Genomic DNA, 17,945 nt, shown 5'->3' on the forward strand with positions numbered 1-17,945 from the left:
GGCAAATGCTCAGATTCACCACCTGTTTGATTCTTTTATTTTATTCAAGTGTAATTGACATTCAGTGTTATATTAGTTTCAGCTATATAGTATAATGATTCAACAACTCCATACAGTACTCAGTGTTCATCGTAAGTGTACTCTTAATCTCCTTTACCTATTTCACCCATCCCCTTACCTACTTCCTCTCTGGCAGGCACAGGTTTGTTCCCTACTTGTGAATGTGGGGTTTTTTGTCTGTCTCTTTTTTTTATTTGTTCATTTGTTTTGTTTCTTAAATTCCACATGAGTAAAATCATATGGTATTTGTCTTTCACTAACTGACATTTCATTTAGCATAATGCCCTCTAGATCCATCCATGTTGTTGCAAATGGCAAAAATTTCATTTTTTTCTTTTATTTTATTATGTTATGTTAATCACCATACATTACATCATCATTTCTTTTTATGACTAATATTGCATCGTGTATATATATATACTACACCTTCTTTATTCATCTGCGGATGGACACTTGTGTTGCTTTCATATTTTGGCTATTGTAAATAATGCTGGGATAAACATAGGGGTGCATGTATCTTTTTGAATTAGTGTTTTCATTTCATTTGGGTAAATACCCAGTAGTGTGATTACTGGATTATGTGATATTTCTATTTTTAATTTTTTAAAGGAAATTCCATACTGTTTCTCCACAGTGGCTTCACCAATTTACTTTCTCACCACCAGTACATGAGGATTCCTTTCTCTCCACATTCTCACCAACACTTATTTCTTATCTTTGTCACCTTAGTATAAGTAGTTTTTATTTGCATTTCCCTGATGATTAGGGATGTTGAGAATTTTTTCAAGTATCTGTTGAGTTGTTGTATGTCTTCTTTGGAAAAATGTTCTTGTCTTCTGTCCATTTTTAATTGGACTTCTTTTGGTATTGCTTATATTTTGGTGTTGGTTTGGTTTTGGTTTGGTTATATAAGTTCTTTATATATTTTAGATATTAACCCTTTATAAGACATATTATTTGCAAATATCTTCTCCCATTCAGTAGGTTGTTTTTTTGTTTTATTGATGGTTTCCTATCACCTGTTTGATTCTGATGTGTTTTTACATGGTTGTATCCTGTCAGTTCTTCACTTTTTGGCCTTCCTGATTTGGAGCTCATCCCTAGTCTTGGCAGTCAGGTCTAAAGTTTCTATTATTATTCTAAACTAATCTGGCTCTCTGGTATCACCCATTGTCAGGAGAGTAATCCTTGTTTCTACCTCATGCTTTTGGAAACCAACCCCAATATGGTCATGGTGAGCTCTGCCCTGTTTCTCCTTCAACAAAAGAAGCTGGAAGCCTAACTTGGTATGTGCCATGCCTTCCTACTGCTACAAGGTATTCCTCCCCACTGTCTCAAATTTGGTTTAGTATAGCTGACCCTAAGTATCCAGTCTTGTGATACCAGTTGAATTGGGCATAATATAAGGTGAGGCAGTTGTGTCTGAACTCTGATGTACATGGTTACTTGGTCTACTGCTACCTGCTGTGGGAAGGGCCTTCCAGTCTACAAAAGATCATATATCCTGGTGGTAGGGTTGAAACCTGCCTAGCTTTGTATCGTATCCACACTGAACTCCAATCCCCCACCAAAGTATATGTGTCTACTGATGAACTTGTCTGATTCACACCCATCCTGGCAACCAGGGAATCAAAAATATAGCCAAAGACTCAATAGTTTAATTAATTAATTTTTTAAACCTTTTATTTATTTATTTGACAGAGGATAGCGAGAGCCAGAGAGCACAAGTGGAGGAATGGCAGAGGGAGAGGGAGAAGCAGGATCCCAGCTGAGCAGGGAGCCAGATGTGGGACTTGATCCCAGGACCCTGGGATCATGACCTGAGCCAGAGGTGGATGCTTAACTGACTGAGCCAACCCAGGCACCCCTTAATGGATTAATTAAAAAAAATATTTATTGGGTACCTACTAGGTACTAAGGCATTATTCAAATCATTAGTAATATACTATTGAAAGAAATGATCTTGGCTCTTGTGCAGTTTCTATTTTAGAGGAGGTAGACAAATAAATAAATGTAAAATACATCAGGGATGATAAGTGCCAAGAAGAAAAATAAAGCAGCTAAGGAGGTGTCTTAACTTGGTTGACTCCCAAAACAATGGTTTAAGTGTAGGTAGTTTATCTTGGGTAGATCCCAAGGTACAGGTTTGAGGCAACTGGGAAGAATGAAGCAGTAAAGGAGGAAAAGCCCATCTTAGAGTGCATCACTGCTGCAGTCAACTGGGACTCAGTCCTCATGGGGATCTTCTGAGGAAATTTATTGAATGTGCCTTACAATTGTCCACCCAAATCACAGGAGATGGCAGTATTTATCCATAGCTCCTGTACCCCATAGGTTAAGGACTGTCACATTTGGTTCCAGGTTTGAGCATATGCCAGGGTGGCTAAGTGGGCTCATATAGGCAGAAACAGGAAAGAAGCCTAAGGGCAAAAACAAGAGCTATGCAGCAGAGCTGGGGAGAGGCTGTTGGTCTATACTTGTGTGAAGCTAGTAGTCACAGTGATGGCTGGAGAGAAAAGTGGGCTAGAGGACATAAAATGAGACAAGGGTGGGGATGAGGTGGATAATGTTATATAAGCTGCTCAGAGAAGGCATTGGACTACACTCTGTGTGCTGTATGCCCACTGTCACCCCCAAAGTTTGCTGCCATTCGGGAAAAAATGGCCAGAAGAGCAGTCATGGCAACTTGACTCACATCTTAAGAATGCTTTAGAATAGTGGTTCTCAAACTTGGCTTCTGTGAAGCACCTTTGGGGGCTGCTGAAGTGGTGGTGGGAGAAAGAAGTGAGTTAGAAGGGGCCAATGTGTGGGAATCTGGGTCCCATCAACTACTTCAACCAGAAGAACTCTTTCACCCACTTTACATATGGACCTTTACCATAATAATTCTAGAGCTAAAATGAATTTGGAAATCACAAGATCACATCAGGAAATTCCACTAGGAGAACCAGGGAGGTCCCAAACCAGGAATGAACTGTCCATCTCAACTTTGGCCATCGAGCTGGGCTGATATGCAATGAACCATAAAAGAAAGCTGCAAATATCAACCTGTGTTCAAGGTAACTCCACTCCCTCCCTAACCCCATTTGATCTCAACCTGCTTTCACTGGGTCTCATTCTCTGGGTCACTCATTCATTCATATGACAAATACTTCTTGAGCATCCATTATGTGCCTGTGTTATGCTAGAGACCTGAGACATGATATAACTCTTTCGTTCAAGGAACCCAAGTCTAACGAGGAATAAAGGCAGATAGACAATTACCATACAATGCTAAGCAAACTGAGTACTATAACATGGAGATCTCAGAGAAAATCAAATATGAAATGAGTCCTGTGTAGTAGCGTGTGCAGGAGTTAGTCAAGCTCTAAACTTTTGTCTCTGGCTAAGTCCCACCTTCTGGTCTTGGCTTTCCTCTTTGAAATTTGGCTTGGCCTGAACTTCTGGAACTGGTTTGACATTATTCTAGAATATAAGATGTGACCTTGATCAAATCAGTCTTCTGCAAGCAGTGGCTTCCCCATCTATCCCTGATGGTGGAATGAGGATAAACCTGAGAGAAATAAACAAGTGTCACCTTGAAATGATGGCAGAGTGGAGTAAATATTATCCACTGAGCAAACACATCCTGAGCATCTACAATGTGCCAACCTCTGTAGCCAGTGCTGGATACAGAAGTGAAATATTTTCCTAGTCTGTTTGGGCTACTGTAACAAAACACCAGAGACTGGGTAGCTTATAAACAACAGAAATTTATTTCTCACAGTTCTGGAGGCTGGAAGCCTGAGATCAAGGCGTTTGTATGGTTACATTATATTGTAGACCCTCTTCCTTGTTGACAGCCAATGTCTTCTTGCTGTGTCTGCACATGATGGAAGGGGGCCTGGGAAGCTTTCTGGGTTCTCTTTGTAAGGGCACTAATCTGATTCATGAGGCAGAGCCCAAAGGCCCCACCTCTTAATAACATCATGTTGGGCATTAATATTTCAGCATAAGAATATTGGGATGACACAAACATTCAGACCACAGCAAATAGTTATTCCATATCCTCAAATAGTCTACAGTCTAACAAGGAGAGAAATAAGAAAGGAGACAATCACAGTATGGTAGGTAAGTGCTTTGATGGAGGTAAGCAAAGTGCTGAAGGATCCTGGGGAGATCCTGAAGTGCAGAGGGGATTTGGCATAGTCAGGTGGAAGTGGAGAGGATAGTACTAGAGAACCTGACCCATGCTAGGGCAGGGCCCACAGTTCACTATGACTGGACATAAAGTGTGAGAGCTGGAGTGAAGTGATAGACTAAACTAGATAAGTAAGAATCATACTCATCTTCATGTTCTATGTTATAGGCTAGACTATCTTAAAGGCTCTGGGGAGCCATTAATGGTTTTTGGAAGGATTCTTCTGGTTAGAGTTTGGAGTATACATTGGAGTGGGTTGGGCATAAGGAGTTTCTTTCCAATGTTATTACAGTAATCTGGAAGGGAATTAGCAATGGTCTATACTAACAGAGTGCAGAGGGCTTACTTAAGTTATCTACTGACTTATAACAAACCACCCCAAAACTCACTGGCTTAAAAAACTAATAATTTGGTATTTCTCGTGGTTCTATGGGTTAACTGGTTATTCTGCAGAATGCAATGTTGACAGCAGTTTGGCAATGGCTGGAAGGCCCAAATGACCTCACTCATATAGGTGGCAGTTGGTTCAGGCCAAAGGAGTTCAGCTGTAGCTTTCAACCAGAGGTCTCAGTTTTCCTCCCCATTTTTGTTGTCTCCATGTGACTTCTTGGGCTTCCTCAACATCGTGGTTGGGTTTCAGAAAGGAATGTACCAGGGCACCTGGGTGGCTCAGTCAGTTTAGTGTCTGACACTTGATTTTGGCTCACGTCATGATCTCAGGGTCGTGAGATTGAGCCCCAGGTCAGGCTCCACTCTGAGCATAGAGCTCTCTCTCAAAAACAAAAACAAAAAAGAATAATGGAATGAACCAATAATTCAAGACCCAGTGTGCAAGCGCTTGTCAAATCTCACACTTGGTACTGTCCTGTTGGCCCAAACTCGATACATATTTAAGCCTATAGAGAACTACATAGGATGTGAATACCAGGAGGCATGGTTTACTGGGAGCCCACAAACTAATGTTCTACCACAGAGATGGAGAGATGAATTGAAAGTGCCACTTGTAGTAACCACCCAAGCCATGTCTGCTCCATCTCTTCAGTCTGGTCTTCAGAATTTGTTCTGGTGACATATGCCTGTCCCCTTCCTCCTGTGGGAGCATGCAGTGGATGAGGGAGGGGTAGCACACTGGCTTATACTGCCTAAAAGATATGTATACCACTACTAAAATATTATTCAAGTGAAAACTTTCTACCTCTTTTTTTTTTTCTTCAAAGTATTTGGCTTGAATTCATTATTGAATAATTTTGTAAGAAGCAAATGTGACTATTTAGCAATTAGTAACATTTTTTCTTCTCTTGGTGGAAAATTGGATATTATTCCATGTTATGGCCTGAAATTCCCACAGCATAATTAGTATGTAATCAAAAATATGAAAGTGAAGTCAGACTGGAAAAAGGAAAGCAGGAAAGAATATAGCTATGGAATGAGTTGAATTATTTCCAAATATGTTTGCATGTGGCCCCTTTACCATAATGAAAATGACTTTTAAGGTCATGCTAATTGCTTCCTATGATTCTTTGCAAATTTGATTCTTTTGAAGTGATTGAATGTTTGAGAAGACATTAATTTCTGTATGTTACAAGCATACTTTAAAAATAAACTCCCTGTGGGTGGCTCATTTGGTTAAGTGTCAGACTCTTGGTTTTGGCTCAGGTCGTGATCTCAAGGTCCTGAGATTGAGCCCTGCTTCTGACTCCATGCTGAGCATGGAGCCTGCTTAAGATTCTTCCTCTCCCTCTGCCCCTCCTCCACCCCATCCCCCCAAGTGCACGTGCTCTTTCTCTCTCTCAAAATAAAAAAATTAAATAAATTCCTCGTGTACTCAAAGATAATGCACAAAATTATTTTCTAAGCCCCACTCCTGGTCCATGCCCCAGTTTCCTCATTAGTAGAAAGAGGATAGTAATAGTAACCTCATAGTTTAGTTGTGAGGACAAAATGGAATATAAAGTAAAAGTGCCTAAAACAGTGCCTGGTACTCATAAGAGCTCAATAAATGTGAGCATATGGTTCCTATATGCTTTAGGAATATTTTACAGGTAGCAATTGGCCAGGATATTGCCAAATACACTAATGCTCACACACACAGCACCCAGGAGGCTCAATATACAGTCTCTCCCTCAGGAAAGTTTCTCACCCTTCAAAGGCACCGAAGAGCAAACCATACCTTGTTCACAGGCATCTGTGCCTGTTCACAGGGCTCTGAAGTAAGCAAAGCCTATCCATCTTAGAGTAAATTATACTCAACCCTAATAATTTCAGCTGGTACACTTTCCAGGGTCTGACTTAGTAACATGTACAAAAAGAAATCTGTATTTCTGAATACACAACAAGGTTCTGTGATGCCACGTTGCAGAAGGGAACATTCTCTGATGCTGTCCAGCTCATGAGCAGTGGTAGACAGAGCTAGCCCTGGTACCAGTGAAGGGTTTAAATCAAAAAGGTATCACATGACATATATGACACCTAATTTTCCAGTGAGAAATTCTCTAACTTGCCCAAGATGGTTATTTTCTCCTCTTTGGATTGAAAACTAAGGAATTTTATTTCAATACCTAAATGTATCACTTTTTTCATCATATGATATAAAATTAAAAGGATTCATCATCTAATGGCAAAGTGTACATTTCTTGGCATGTATGAAAGAAGGAAAAATGAGAAATTCAAAATACAACATGTTTCTAATCTTCTCCTCTAAAATATCTTCCTATCTAATATAAAAAGGATAATCCCAGCACCCATCTTCTAAGATTACAAGGCAGTTACCAGGCCATCCAACGAACACTTAACAAACAAGATTGTTTTTATTGAACATTCATGACTGATTCTCACCTTTGAAATATGCATATTACATGAACAGTGGTCAGAAGTCTACGTTCCTCAGCTTCTTTGTTAATCTTTTTCCTTGTTCATGCATAGTTTATTTTCCCCAGTTGCATTCTGAACGTGCCTTTGACTGATCCACAAAGCTCTCCTGAGCGCATCCTCCCCCTTAGGGAACTATTACCTTATGTTTCTCTTCACCATCTGTTTGTTTTCTGCAAAGCTTTCTTGAAGCTCAGCCTCTTGGAACAAGAGAATAACAAAAATGAAATTTATTGCCATCGATCACTTTTAGATAAAGCTGAATGTCTTCCAGCCACTCTGAATTGATTTTCTCCACCACCCCCCGCCCCCACCTTGAGAAAGTAACAGAAAGGAGTTAGAAACCATGCAGGGGACTGAATCAATACAAAAGTGAGGAGAATTTCATGGAGGTAATCATGTGTAGAAAAACAAGAAGCTGGCAGCATTAGTGGATAGAGGTGAGTTGCTTACTCAGCTTTATTAATACCTCACTAGGCAGGACATAAAACCTCAGATTTTTCTACCTTAATCTATGTCCCTGCTCTTTTGTATAAAGAATTTGCTATCATTTGCTGCATCTTTTCCATGATTCAGACATGGTTAGGACCCCTCACAGTGACATGAGCAAGAACCTATTGTATGTATCGCATCATAACGTTAAGAGTAATGAGCTCTGAAGTCAGGTAAGAAGTTAATAATTATAATGATAGTGATAAAGTAATGTTATTTGAATATCATTACTTATTTCCACCGAGAGCTAAAAGTATGTCAGCTGGTACTCCTTTGGCCCCTCAAAGGCAACTGACTACTGTACCTTCTGTACTGTATCTCTTTTAAATTTTTGTTTACATTTTGGTAAAACATATATAACCAAAACTTTGCCATTTTAACTATTTTTAAGCATACAATTCATGGCCTTTGACTACATTTCTAGTGGTGTGCCATCATCATCACTATTTACAAAACTTTTTCATTAGCCCAAATAGAAACTCTGTACTCATTAAGAAACAAATCCCCTATCTCCCCACACCCTGATACCTCTAACCTGCTTTCTGTCTTTATAAATGTGCTTATTATAGAAATTCCACATAAATGGATTTATCAGCTTTTTGTCCCTTTGTGTCTAGTTCCTTTCACTATGCATCATGTTTTCAAGGTTCATCCTTATTGTAGAATGTATCAGAAATTTATTCCTTTTGATGGCTTGATAATATTGCATTGTATATGCAGTTGGTCCTCATTATTCACAGATTTTGTACTTGTGAATTTGCCTACTCATTGAAACTTATTTGTAGCCCCCAAATCAATACGTGGGGCTCTTTTGTGGCCATAGGTGGACATGTTCAGAGTGGCAAGAATTTGAATCATGTGGTGCTGATGTTCCCAGCTGAGGTAAACAAGTAATGCTATAACAAATATTGATGCACAAGTATCTAAGTCCCTATTATCCATCCTTTGGGATATACTGAGGAGTTGAGTTTCTGGGCTATATGGTAATTCCATGCGTAAGTGTTTGAGGAGCCATCAAACTGTTTTCTACAGTGGCTGCACCATTTCACGTGTCTACCAGCAATGTATCAGGGTTCCAGTTTGTCCATATCCTCACCTACATTGGTTGTTTTTCTTTTAATTATAGACATTTTAGCACATGTGCAGCGGTATCACATTGTGTTTTTGATTTTAATTTCCTTAGTGATTAATGATATCAAGTGTCTTTTCATATGCTTGTTGACCATTTGTGTATCTTTGAGAAATGTCCATTCAGATTTCTTGCCCACTTAATTGTGTTGTTTATCTTTTTGTGGTTGGGTTGTAGAAGTTCCTTCTACATTCTGGAATACTCTAACCTTATCAGACATAAAATTTGCAAATATTTTCTTTCATTCTGTAGGTTGCCTTTTCACTTATCTTGATAATGTCCTTGAAAATTTTATCTTTAATCCATCCCCTCCCCACTGTTGCCTTTAGGTCATACCCTCACTATTTCTAGTCAGGAGTATTTCAACACACTCTGGACTCCAACTTACGTCTTTGCCTTTGCTCTAGTATCTGTTCTCTGCTGTGATCCATTCTCCATTCAGTTGTTAATTGATATTTTTAAAGATAAACCTGATTAAATTTTTCAGCATTTTCCCTTTGCAATCAAAAGAAAACCCAGACTCCTTAGGATAATATTATTATCTTCAGCCTCATTTTATAGACCATTCTCCAACTCAAAGCTGATGCTTCGGTAACAAATCAAAACTTACATTTGTACTCCAGGCAGCGTGGCACATACTCTTATAGCTCTGTTCATTTGTGCATGTGATGCTCTGCCTGGAATACTTATATCTCTCCAGTCTTCAGCTATTACAATTCTACTTACTTGGACTTTAATGCAAGATGCCTTGATGAGCATAGATGTGTTGGACAATATATCACTGAGGAGGAAATTAAGTTGTATGTGAATATACAACAGTAGATAGTTATATGACAGTGAAAAAGCATTGAGTCAGTTTAATGCTACTTGATATGTAAGATATAAAGGAAGCTCAGTAATGTGACTCTTTACATAATTTGGATCTTAGAAAATTAATTTGGCTTGTATACAGCACCAATGTAAACTAACTAGCTTTACTTCTATCAAGGAAAGACTGCCCAGCTGCCAAACAAAGTAACTTGGGACACCAAACCACTATCTGTATTATTGTGATGCAGTAATGCATGTAGGAGGATGAACAAACCTCATGAAAGCATGGAAGCCAGCCATGCTGCTGAATGGACTGGTGGAGACTGCCCAGAAGGTAGTGGTTGACAGGAGTCTAGGTGGAGTCAAAGTATAAGTATGTATGTTAAATCTGATTTGGGGAATTTTTGAGGTATAGCAACTCCTTTTTTTTTCTATTTGCTGATGAATAGACCAATGCTGGTTCATTGTTTGTACTTCTCATCTTCTTATCACTGCAAGGAATGGTTCTTAGAGTTCTTGCAGGGATAAAAAGTATTACAAGGTGAACAACAGTTGTAGCAATTGAGACAACTGACTGCTTTAACTTGGGGGTAGATAAACTTTTTTTCTGCGAAGGACCAGATAGTAAATATTTTAGGCTTTGTGAGTCAAGAGGCCAAATAAAAAATATCATGTAGGTACTCATATAAGAGGAGGGGAAACACATTTTTTAATTGATGAAATTCAAAATATAATAATAAAAATTGAGTACAAGTGTAATACAGGTCTACTACTGAGAGTAAAATTCTTTTTGGAATGTTTTTACCTAGTTGGGATACAAGTCAGTGTTCCCTATCATCAGATTGATTGGAAATATTCATCTGTGAAACCATTCTCAGCTCATGGGCCATGCAAAAACAGGTGAGGACCAGCCTGCTGTAGTTTGTCAGCCTCTGCAGCTTAACCAAATACTTCTTGTTTCTTAGAGCTGCCAAGAGGGTGTGCAGTGGGCAAGAATAAAGCATGGAGGAGGGTTGTCAACAAAACATTTTGTTCTTGCACGCTCCCTGATCTTCACAGCCTCAGCTCCCCCTGACTTGTCCCTGTATCATCTTTCAATGAGGCCTTCTCTGACCACCCTATTTAAAATCACAATCCCTTCTCCCACCAGTCACTCCTCATTCCTCTTACCCTACTCTATTTTCTTTTTACATAGCCTATGTCACTTTTTAATATGTTACATGATTTCTTCATTCATCATTTTTATTGTTTATTTCTGTCTTTCCCTGCTAGAATGGAAGCTTAACATGAGTAGTAATCTTTTCTGTTTTGTTCACTAATATATCCCAAGTATACGGAGTAGTGTTTGGCATATAGTAGGTACTCAGTAAGTATATGTTGGATGAATCAATATGATATAGATCATTTCATCTTTGCAAAAACCTGCTAAGTACTATTAACATCTAAATTTTACATAAGAGAAAACTTGCAGGTGCAGGGAGGCTAAATAATATGCTGAAGATTACATAGCTAATTCTACTACCACTGTCACCACTCCTACTCCAGGCAAATTAATTATTTCTAATTATTACACTAATCATATACTAGAAACTGCTCAAACATCTTATTTAATTTTCACAATAACCCTGTGAGATGAGTGTCAGAGTTAAAATTCAAACCCAGGTAGTCTGATTCCTAAGCTCATGTTTTAATCATGTATTTATTGTCTAAATTATAATCAGAAGTAAATTCATAGCCTTGGAAGTTTTTATCATAAACATGAAGAAGAAAAACTAATAAGAAAATCATGAATAAATCAATAATAAAATGAATGTAGAAATAATTGTGAAAACAGTAGACTCTATTAATAAATCCAAGATTTCTTTGAAAAAAGAATAAAAGATGAATTCCTCATAAATCTAATTATGTAAAAGGAAGGTAAATCAAATTAACAAAAGTATAAAGGAATTAAATTCAAATGTAGAGGCAGAAATTACAAGGTTGTTATGGATTGAATGGCATGTCTCCCCTTCCCCCCACCAAACTCATATGGTGAAGTGTTAACCCCCAGTTAACCTCAAAATGTGACTTTGTTTGGAGATAGGGTCTTTACAGAGGTAATCAAGTTAAAGTGAAGTCATTAGGACAGACTCTAGTCTAATATGACTAGTGCCCTAAAAAGGGGGAAATTTGGGTGCAAAGGTGTACAAAGAGGGAAGACTACATGAAGCCATAGGGAAGAGAGGTCCACCTACAAGTCAAAGAGCAAGGCCTGGAACAGATCCCTCCCTCACAGCCCTCTTAAGGAACTAACCCCTCTTGACACCCTGATTTCAGACTTCTAGCCTTCAGAGACAGTGAGACAGTAAATTTCTGTTCAAGTTACTAAATTTGCAGTACTTTGTTATAGCAGCCCTGGCAAGCTAATGCTACTCCTAAATTTGAATTTATTCATATTTTCAATCAGGATATGGAAATGTTACCTGGTAACATCTGATTTATTGTGCTAGAGCTGCTTTGTAGGATTAAAATTTAAAACTCATCTTAGGTTTTCTTTTCACATTTCCCACTTTGAATTTTGAAACCATTTTTTTAAAAAGATTTTATTTATTTGAGAAAGAGAACATGAGCGGCGGGGGGTGGGGAGAGGGACAGGAAGTCTCCCCACTGAGTGAGGACTCAATGCCAGGGCCCTGAGATCAGGACCTGAGCCAAAATCAGACATGTCACTGACTGAGCCACCCAGGGTGCCCCTGAAATTATCTGAATGCAACCAATAATATCTTCTTCCATGAAACTTCTGGTATTCATCTTAGGGAATTTTTTGAGAAGATTTTTGAGCATCCCTAATTCAGTTAGTATTTAAAATGGATTTTGACAATGACAGAAAAATGTGATTCTAGGCCAAAGGAAATTTGACAGGAAGAGCAAACCACTATAAGGCAGGCAGGCTGCTTTTAGACTGGATGGGAACCTGTCTCCTTGGTGGGTAGAACCCTTGGCTTAGCTGAGCCTCTTGGAGCTACTACCTTTTTCATCATTTGGCTTTGCTGCTTTTATTGCTGGAATCCAATTGCAGTAATTAATGCCTGTCTGTATGTTTCCATCAGAAAGAACTCCTTGTTCTTCAGAACAAGATACAGATATGCCATGAAAAATATGTGAATTAATATAGTGCCTCTATTTGAACATTCTACTCACATTATACATTGATTGCAATTTCCCTTGGTTTTGGCATTCTCTAAGGGAGTGGGGACACTTACCTGTGACCAGCACATTGGTGACCAAGTCAGTGGTCTGTATACTACAAGTGGTATGCATACCAGAAAAAACTCGATGATAATACTTACCTTGACGTGGAGCAAATAGTCTTCCCATGAGCAAGATCACCCCCAAGGTCCAGTCAGGGTCAAAGCTCAGAACTTACAGGCCTTGAAGTAGTTGAATTATGTGAGCAGATTCAGAAGCAAGCATACATGAGTCAGAAAGAAGTGTTAGGCAGAGCCAGACAGATATTTTAGGCTGTCTATCTCCTTCTCAAGGTTGCTCTGACCCCCCAGTTTCCATGAGCAAAACTGAAATGGAAGAATCCTGCTACTCAGTGTGGAAGCAGCATGTATAGTGAAATAAACCAGGATTTGGGGTCAGGCAGACCTGGGTCCAAATCCTGGCTTGTGTATTTCTGGTTGTGTGACCTTAAGAAGATTGATTAACCAATATGACCTTCACATCCTGTGTCTGTATCATGTGAATAATAATGTATCATAGCTACCTCAGAGGGCTTTCGTTAAATGTGATCGTGTTTATAAATTTATGTGCCTGATATATAACAGCAGTTTAGCAAGAATTAAAGAATGCAAATGTGCCTCTGACTGGTTTGGCAAGCACTGTGGGAAGAACAGTGGTACCCAGTCTTTGTTGGGAGACTGCATGAGACACAATGAGCTGAGAAGATCTCAACATGAGAGGATGATATGAGACAGTTACATGGAAGGAAGCCCTAGACTAATAGTTTAGCCTCCTAGCCTAGCCTTGACCTTGTATCATAACTCGGACCATACTGAGTCCTCCCAGATTGGAAGATTTCCTGCCTACTTCTTCTGTCCTTGAGCCACTTTTCCACCTGTCCTGAGGGCCCCAGGGTTGGGGTACCATCAGAGGATGAATTTCTGGGTGCCTGAGAACCTCAACTGTTTTGTGAGAGCACAGACCGATAATGTATTCTTAGCAGACTCTTAGGTTTCAGTCCACTTATCCTTCTTCTTTTGCCTGAATGCCCCTAAAAGCCAATGAAGAAGGTAAAATCACCACCCTGCCATTGGTATCACATACACAGTTTGGAATTACTTTGAGTCAAGCACTCAATGTATGAGAATAAATTTGTTCCCTGCTGTACCAATGTGGAAAATAAGAGAGTCGAATAGTTTTAGCATTTTAAATGACAAGACTTCTTGAGTAGAATGCAACTGTTCTTCTTTATGAATATATCATTTGGGGAACAAAAATTGACATCTGGTCTCTCCAACAAAAAGGGGGAAAGGCCTTTTAAAAGCTGATGGCGATTTGGGTAAATTTCAACCACTTTTCCCCCATAGAGCCTAATGAAATTGAAATTCCACACCCTTTAAAACATGGCTTATTTGGGTTCTCTGGCTTGGCAGAAACACAAAGTAGGAACAAGAATCCAAATCCATGTGGCTTATGAAGAGAGGCAAAAATTCTGGGCACATTCATGTGATCACCAGCCCAGTTCCAAAGGAAGGCCTTAAAATAGGTTAAGCATTTGTGACTACCTCCTCCGTATAGGCACATATTCCAGTGGCCTCTTACAGGATTTGGGCATGCAATTCAATACTCTGATTTAACACATACATCATTACTGTGAGGAAAGGCGATCCAGCTTAAGCTTGACAGGTCATAGCTTTGATAGTAGTAAACTGTAGACACCTTGAGAAAGACATTGGCTGGAAATCCACTGTCACTTAACAGCTGTCAATAGCATAAATACCAGAGACTGGGTGGCTTAAACAACGAACATTTATTTCTCATAGTTCTGGAAGCTGGGAAGTCCCAGATCAAGGTGCCAGAAGATTTGATTTTTGGTGAAGGCCTTCTTCCTGACTTGCAAACAGATTCCTTTTTGCTATATCCTCACAGGACAAAGAGAGGAAGCCCTGGCTCTTCCTCTTTTTATAAGGGCACTAATCCCATCATAGGGCTCCACCCTCATGATCTCATCTAAACCTAATTACCTTCTAAAGGCCCTTTCTCCTAATACTATCACCTTTTGGGTTAGTGCTTCAACATATGAATTTTGGAGAAATTCAAGCATTTAGTCCATAATACCCACCAGCTCCAAAAAACCTTGAATGGCCAAGTAAATTACTTTAGGAATCTTTCTTAAGCTTTCCTTTCCTTGGGCTAAAAAATCCTGAATGCATTCTTGAGAACAATCACTTACTGCAAATCACTTTCCAAACTGTGATGAATAAATTGATGAATGGCATCTTGGAGAAGAGTCCTTACCCAAGAACACATTGCCTTGTTCAACATTTTGATCAGCAGTATAGGTGAAGAACCAGAGAGCAGACTTATCAAAATGGCATACAACATAAGGCTTAATGATGGGGAATTCAGTGGGTAGCAGAATTAGATTCCTAGAAGTCTCCATGGGTGGGAGCAGTGAATCACATATTACAAGATGAAATTTAACAGGGTTAGCTATGTAAGGCTGTGCACCTGCATTTGAGAAATATCAAAACCACACAAGTAGAGATTGGGCAAGATGTGGTTGTAGTAGCAACTTGGGTGTAAAAGGCACACATTCTCATCAAAGCAGTTTCATATGAATGGGAAATGCAATGTCTTTGCTGGAAAAAGTAATGCACTAATAGAAGCATAGAAGCATGTTATCTAGAGTGAGGTGGACAATAGCCTGCTCAGACCCACCACCTGTGCCCCTTGTTCAGGTCCAGACTTTGTACTTAAAAAAAGAAATGGACACACTGGACCATGTTCAGAGGAAAGTATCCAGGAGGGTGCAGAAAGGCAAACCTTTGCCACACAAAGAGAGCTTGACAAACCAGGGGATGTTCAGCCTGTAAAGAAGATGACTTTGGGCCACACCTGTTGCCTCCTAATGAGCAAAAAACGATAAACCCATTTTATTTGGTGGTTCATGTTAGGGAAGGATTAAGGCCACTGATGAAAGCTTATAGAAGCATAGATTTTGATATAATATAATTTAAAACTTGTCAATAGTCAGTTTGCTTACACTTCTTGTAATTCTCACAGCCTCAGCCTAGACCTCCTGACAATGATTTACTTGAGAAATCTTTAAACTTGGTATCACATGACATGCATTAGATTTAGGTTCAGCTGGGAATAACAAGAAATCCCAAAGTAACAAACCTCATTGGGGGGCGCCTGGGTGGCTCAGTCAGCTAAGCGTCTGCCTTCTGCTCAGGTCATGATCCCAAGGTCCTGGGATTGAGCCCCGCATTGGGCTCCCTGCTCAGCCGAGAGCCTAGTTCTCCCTCTCCCTCTGCTGCTTCCCCTGCTTGTGCTCTCTCTGTCTGTCTCTCTGTCAATTAAATAAACTAAACTAAAACAAAACAAAACCACATAAGGCTTTATATCTCCCTCACATAAAAACCCAAATAAAACAAACAAACAAATCCAGAGGTGGGAGACTTAGGTAAGGTCTCCTGTCTTGCTCTTTGCCCATCTTCCATCTTTAGCCTGCCTTTAGGGAGCTGAGCTACCTCAGGGGCCATGATGGCCTCTTGTGCTGAAGACGTTATGTCTGCATTCCGAATGGAAGGAAGGAGGTAAAAGGTGGAAAAGGGAAAGTGTTCACGTTATTCCTTTCCAGGGGCCTTTCCAGAAGTTCCACTCAACCTTTCTGCTTATACCTTCCTGCTAGAACTTAGCCTGAGTTGGAGTCTGGGAAACGTAGACTTTCTGTGAGTGACAGTGTGCCAGGCCCAAAAGGGAGTCCTTACTGAAGGGGAAGGTGGAGTGTTACAAGGTGGTTTCTGCCACATTCTTTTTATGGCCACAGCCTCCACCTTTTCATCTCTTGTTTTATGACGCCTTCTGTAACTACTCTTCCACTGTCACAGAGGTTGCAATTCCTTGATCCCTCCATTTTCCTCTAGCCTATCAGTCCCATGTGCTCCCTTCTTTCTCTTACCAGCTAGGGCTCTCGGGGCATCATCTGTCCTATTTACTTCCTTGTGAACATTCTCAATTCCCTTCATTACTATCATTTGTGGCACTCACTGGTCAAGATAAACCCTGGATCTAAAATCTACCTTTTACCCCTCCACATATAAATACCCAGAAGTTATGACAAAACCATGGACATTGGTGCCATGACAATCCTCGGATTCCCATGTCAGGCAGGCCCCTGGCTTTGCCCATCTATCCTTCTGTTGCATCACAATTAGTACTTTTGCTCATGCCCCTCCATGGCTAATCTAAACCATCATTTCTTTCAGGTATTGGCTTCCTCACACTCAGAAAATTATCTAATTTCATAGTGCTTCCAAAAATAAAGTGGGAGGGGCGCCTGGGTGGCTCAGTCAGTTAAGCGGCTGCCTTCAGCTCAGGTCATAATCCCAGGGTTCTGGGATGGAGCCTCTCGTCGGGCCCCCGGCTTGGTGGGGAGCCTGCTTCCCCTCTGCCTGCTGCTCCCCTGCTTGTGCTCTCTCTCTCTCACTTAAATAAATGAATAAAATCTTTAAAAAATAAATAAATAAAGTAGGCCATCAGTAGTTGTCATACCTAATATTTATTGAGGGTTTATTAAATTCAAATACTATGCTAAATGCTTTAAGTCTATTGTCTCATGTAAACCTTAAAATTCAATAGTTATTATTGTTACCTTCAAATACGACCCTGTATTCATAGGATAAATATTGCTTGGTCATGACATGTTATTCTTTTAATATATTGTTGAATTTGATTTGCCGACATTTTGTTTAGAATTTTTTGCACCTGTGATCATGAGGGATATTGCCAAATGAATATGGAATCAATGGAAAAATTATAGTCAATCATATTTATTTTGACAGTTTTTTAAAACTGAAAAATAGCCCTTTTTTGCTAGTAAAATTATTTCTAGGTCGTTTGAAAAATTCCACTTACTGAGTTCATTGAAAAAGTTCATTTACTGAGTTCATATTACAGCTTTCTGCAAAAAGTATTTTGCCTCCCGGGTCCTCTACCAACACTATGGCAGAATCTCCAAAGCTAGAAGTGATCTCTTCCTTCCTCCCTTGCTGGAGCACTCCCACTTTAAGAACTAGACATACCACAATAGTCCAGGAGGGGTTCTTCTAAGAGTCAGTGAGCTCAGGGGAAATAGGTCTCTGAGGCCTATCAAACAAGTTTTCATTTCAGTCCTTTTACTAATTAGGAAAT

The 17,945-nt window shown here is 39.6% G+C and overlaps 1 long non-coding RNA gene across 1 annotated transcript in view; it reads left to right on the forward strand.

The window, feature by feature from the left end:
* The first annotated feature begins 710 nt into the window (after positions 1-710).
* The window catches only part of LOC123839628 (uncharacterized), a 360,841-nt gene continuing 343,606 nt past the window's right edge, over positions 711-17,945 (forward strand). Inside the window, exon 1 of the long non-coding RNA XR_008505658.2 lies at positions 711-3,119. This is a non-coding gene — a long non-coding RNA (uncharacterized LOC123839628). The remainder of the gene's footprint in view (positions 3,120-17,945) is intronic.

The sequence above is a fragment of the Mirounga angustirostris genome, unplaced genomic scaffold, assembly GCF_029215605.1.
Source record: "Mirounga angustirostris isolate CCGP_5_RB_7025 unplaced genomic scaffold, mMirAng1.0.hap1 SCAF_3, whole genome shotgun sequence".
Taxonomy (NCBI): Eukaryota; Metazoa; Chordata; class Mammalia; order Carnivora; family Phocidae; genus Mirounga; species Mirounga angustirostris.